A 6,000-nucleotide genomic window follows, 5' to 3' on the forward strand; every position below is an offset into this window, starting at 1 on the left:
ATGTAAGTAATATTTTTGACAAAATGTTTTCGATATAAACATAAAAACTTCATTCTTACCAGTTTAAATGTCACTCGATTTAATCCTTTAAATTTGTTAAATGAAAAAATAGTTTCATAAATCTAACAATGTCAATCATTTTCACACAACAATTTGAAAGATTTTATGCTTGTTATGATGTAATATAAGAGACTATTCCCACAATTTGAAAGATTTTATTCAAGTCAATATTTAGGTCCGTCATTAAGTTTGATGGATGTTTTTGTTTACTTGATCTTTATCATCTAAGTGCAACTTGGTAATAAGTTCTATAGACATTGATATTCAATAGTCGATGTTCGAACCATGAATCCTTCACTTAAAGAAAAATAGTGAAGATTAACATTATATTAGATAATATGAGTCACAAACTTTATAATTAGATCGAAAAGATTTACACTACCTTCAATCGGTGTGGATATTTATAACTTAACTTCCTTACATATTATTTTTCCTTAACATAGAAATCAAATCTGATAAAGGATCTTCACTTGCATAACGATTATGCAAATATCAAATTTGCATAACCAATGAAATATATATGTTTTTATAGTGACAATGAACATTTACACTATATAGAAAAACCTAATATAGTTATGCAAATTTAACTATATATGAATATTTCTATCAAAACCATATATGTTTTTATATTTCAAAATGTAACTTGAATATTTCTATCAACTAGTGTTCCCTTAAATTATTTATCATGGCTGTCTTAATTTAATTTCCAAATATTAAAAAAATAAATTGTTAGAAAGGGGCTGCAAATGCAATCATATGTTGGAGATAAGCAACATATTAACTTAATTTATGGCTGCTTTGCAATACATTATTGCAAACAAAATAATGCAATTTGACATGGTCATGCAAGTCAAAGGAATTGGAAAATTGCAATACTTAGAAATCAAATAAAAGGTGCTTCAAAGACACGCTATGTAAAAAAAATGATGGTATCTCAACTTGCTTCAACAGTGACTAACTAAGTTCCTAAAATCCAAAGGGGAAAAAAAGCTTTGGGGGACCCATCATGCCCCTATCTTCTCATTCTATGGAATAACTAACAAAATTCAATATTCTATACTTTTTTACCTACCTCAATGGCTTAATTAGAGTTTTTAACTCCTAAGTGAAACTTATTGCTAGTCTTGTAAATGCAATTCATATTATAAAAAATCGTAGAAACATTTGATATGCTGGAACGTATTAGTTCGAAATCACAATATTCTCATTCTTTGTATTATTGTATGAATTTCTTGATAGACATAAAACTAAGTAATTTACATAACTTTTCACTTTTTCGGCAAACTATGAAACACTTAAAGTTTAGATATACCTAAAGCTCATGTTCCTCCTCACAAATGCATTATGTGGAGATTGAAGATTGGTTCTTTTACACATACAAGTTTAGTGTATGATGCTCACCGAATCATTCTAATTGGATTCTAATCATATTTTAGAAGTGTAGTTTTAAAAATTAATATTTTTTTACACTAGAAAAGTTAGTATTTTTCAAAATTTAATATACATGACAAAAGAGTTTAACGTTAATATATTTTATGGTAAATCAAAGATATCATCCGTGCGTAAATTGTGTCATACTATGTTGGTTAATATAAATACTTTACATGTCTATGAATCACAAACAGTTATACATATATTTTAAGAAAAGTGTTATAAACACTCTCTTTAGTAACACTATAATACTCGTTCTTTTATTGGATGAAAATCATGTAGGTCTCGTACTTTGAAAATGGATCGATGTTATATAAAGTGGTGAGACCTGCACAAGTTTCATTCAACAAAAGAGTGATATTAGAGTGTTAGAAAGATAATGTCCCTTTTATACAATGATATGATGATTATGATTTCAATTAATTGACATTGTAATAGTTTTTTACAGCAACAATCTATACAAATTAAATATCTTACAAAATTTGTTATTTGCATGGCATTTGATTTTGACCCACATGATTATGATAGGAAGCTTTATTTGCGGTCACCATCTTCAGCTATATCTTATTTGTAGATATTTTTGTTTCCACACTTTCCTTTGCCGTCACTAAATCTAATAATTCATTTTCATTTGCTTCTTTTTCTGATTCCCTCTTATCCTTTTTGATGGTGAAACTATTGACAATATCCACCATTTGTTGTCACATTAATGTTCCAGCTCAAAGTTCTTGGCAGCTTCTGAATATTTTCTTTGCAACTAACCAATACTTATACGATGATTATGTTTTCTAGATATTGAAGTACCAATAATTAGCCACAAGTGGGAAAATTAGCTGACTTATCGATGAGGTTAAAGCTTAATACTTGATTATAGGCCACGGCCATGAGACAAGTTCTATATATAAATTTATACACTTGTATCTTAATATGCAATAGAAAAGGTATATACCAATAATATTACATTGATACAAGTGGAACTGAACTCAAATATTTTAAATAACGTTTCGGAGTTGAGCCTCCTTGGTCCTTGCATGAGAAAATATAGTTTGAAGAAAGAGATACTGGTACTTTGATATAGATTAGTCATTGATAAAGTTGATACATATTTTACACTCATAACATGATTAACAAAAGTATAATATATTCTAGAAAATAAAAATATAGATATTAATTAAGTTTTGTGTTTTTATTAATAAATTGTAATTCCACTTACTAACAATGAATTAATCCAAGTGGTAAGGGATTTGAGCTCCTTAAATTAAATATGTGGTCAGAAGTTCGATTTCTGACTCATATGTATGAACAAAATTCAGTTAGAAGAAGAAAATCTACCTTGTGTATCCCACAAATTCTCTGACGAAGATTAATCACTGTTGTGCAGCGGTGAAAACTTCGTATAAATATCATGGTTAAAAAAAATGTAATTCCACTAATGAATTATATGAGTTTTTATCTTCAAAAGATTATTTTATTTGTTTTCATTTCAAATTTAAAATTTCATATATTATGAAAAAGATGTATATATATCATATTACTAAATGTGTAAGTTAATTGTTCTTTATAGACATGAGTGTAAATCCATCAAAAGGCTCTTGACCAAAAATAAACCATTAAAGGGCCTTGATTTAGGTAGCGTTTGACCTGACTTATTTTCAACTTTTCTACTCTAAAAAAAGGAGAAGTTCGGCCAAACATAATTTTTGAGAAGCTCTTGATATAAAAAGTTACTTATTTTTCTTGTGTAAAATATACAATTTAAGCACTTTTGACAAAGTTGTTGAGATCAACTTTTAAAAAACCTCGGCTCCTTTTTTCAGATTTTAGTCCTTCGATTCTCGGCTCCAACATTTAAATTGCAATTTTTTATTTAAGAATGTTACTTCCTCTCAATCGGTGATCATTGTTTTTTTATTTTATACTTTATTTTTATACTATATAAAAGTGCCAATTCTCATCAAAATTGTCTCACTGCAATTAAATGAAAAAAGTATGCGATAATGTTTCATATTTTATTTTTTTTTTGTCAAGAAAATGTTTCATATTTTTTTTGTTTTGAAGATACAATGTTTCATATTGATGAGTAATTTTTTAAATATAATATAGACCTATTTGAACTAAGCTATAGAATAAAACTTTCAAGCATTGATCATATCATTATAACAAGTATGGGAGAAACTCCATTAAAATAAAACTCATTTTTTAGAAAATAATAAAATAAACTTCAGCAAAAAGAAATACACTATGTCATCTTAATTTTTAAAGAAAATACACCGTCATTGTTGTTACATCCTAGTAGTTCGGTTGTGATCATATTTTATGAAAAAATCTTGTGGTAGAAGCTAAGTCACCACATTTTCCACGTTTATTTATTTGAGTATATGTTCGTCACTTGATCATTACCAAAATAAAAAATGATCAAAATATTTCTTAAAAAAAAGATCAAAATATATTCTTGAATATAATGTATTTGAATTTTTATTGTACATTAAAATTTTAATCAAAATTTATAGTTAATTATAGCATTAAAAAAACAGAGTTTTGTAAAAATGTTCTATCAAATAAATTTTAACTTCAGAACAGTCTTAAGCTAAAAACTTTGAAATATACCAAAGAGCTTAGACTTTATTTTAAAAGTTCTTTTTTTCTACTTTGATTCAAAAGTAATTTTTAGGCCTAAAATAAGTTGGGCCAAACGCAACCTTAGTGGGGTATCATGGTATGTAGCACCGCACTTTTAATTAATAGCTCAATCAATGGATGTGAAGAGGAATATTCCATTCCCCCTCAATCAATATCCTTATAATAGACACACAAAAGAAATCTATTTCAAAAAAATATATTAACACCACCTTAAACCTTTTACTCCATCCTTAGTGTCGCTTTAGTTAAAAAAAATTGTTTCAAAATGAATGTCACTTTCAGTTTTCAATGCAATAATGACTTTTTCTTTTCAATTGTACCCTCCAATTAATACTCTGCACACTACTTCCAAAGTATTACTTTTAAAACTAACAAATAGTTGATAAGGATAATTTGGTAAAATAACCATTATCTTTCTTTTAATCATTGCATTTCTTAATATGTATGTAAACACCTAAAACGAGACTCATTTTAAAACGGAGGGAGTACTACTTAAGACACACAAATTTTGTTGATTTAGAAAACTAAAGGGGTTTAGAATCTTCATTTACCAATAGCAAAATTCATGCACACTCAACAGGAAAATGAAAGCCAAAAAATTAGAAACATGACACGTGGGAAGTGTAGACCAAAACTGAAAGAATCATTTTCCACTTGAATTGAAGAAGAAGACCAAAACCTTTGATATTTTTAAGGAACTTTAAAGACACTTCCATTGCGTGAATGACACGTAAGCATGGTTCAGGGACCAATTTGAAGCCTTTTGACAGCACATTTTCAACAAAGATACTGTTATGTTACTCTGAATTTCTTCAAAAGAAAAAAGTGTTGTTCTCTTTGAAGAAATTGAGATTGGAGGAATTGAGATGAGAATAAGTACCTTAGTTAACTCTCACGTGCATTAAACAAAAATTGACACTATAATTGCCCCTATATAGTTCGTCAAAAAAAATAATTGACCCTGTATAGTATTAAATTGTCATTTGTCAGTAACCATGTTGAATTTAGATTTTTCTTCTTCAAAGATAAATACTGCAATCTTTCCTTTTGATAAGATTGACTTTAACAATTTTCACATATATTCTTATAATGCATTTTTTTTATATAGAATATTTAAGGTTGTCGCATGTATATACAGACATAATTTAACCAAATAATTGAGTTCAAATGATTAATAAACTTCATTAAAGATGAATTATTCAGAAGAATCTAACTTTAATTCCTAGATAAAACAATTCTTTCCCAAACTTCGCCATTTGATAATCACATAGAGTTAACGCCAACAAATACTAACACAATTTTTCTTCAATCTTTTTTAAATGAGATTCTTCATTTGATTAACGATGATTCTTGTCATATCTGCATTAATCATATGTATTGGAAAATAAATTCTTGCACCCATACTTTAGCTCATTTAGGATGCCAAGATGATTTTTTTCCTGTCTATTTTAGACGACTCTATTCCCTTTACATTTTGATAGTATTCAAGCATTTAATAAAATGTCACTTTTTTTATATATAATAATTTAAAAAAAATTCATATCCTTCGTCAAAAAAAAATTCATATATAATATTACTTTGTCTGCATATTGATACTCGACAAAACTCCAAAATATCAAAAAAATCTTCTATATTTAACTTTTATGTTATCTTCTAAAACACTCAATCATACTTTTACTGATATATTATATCAACTTGAATGAATGTCGTTGCTTTTGTAAAAAAAAAAATGTTTATTTTTTGACAAAATAAAATGAATTTATCTAATAATTTAATATGAATTATTTATTTAAAGAGAAATTTTTAATTCTCACAAATGGGGATAATATAATATTGTTATTACTCCTTCAAAAAAAAAAAATTGTTATT

Source organism: Medicago sativa, chromosome 6 (genome assembly GCF_051527215.1).
Source record: "Medicago sativa cultivar Bolivia chromosome 6, Bolivia_mono, whole genome shotgun sequence".
Classification (NCBI taxonomy): Eukaryota; Viridiplantae; Streptophyta; class Magnoliopsida; order Fabales; family Fabaceae; genus Medicago; species Medicago sativa.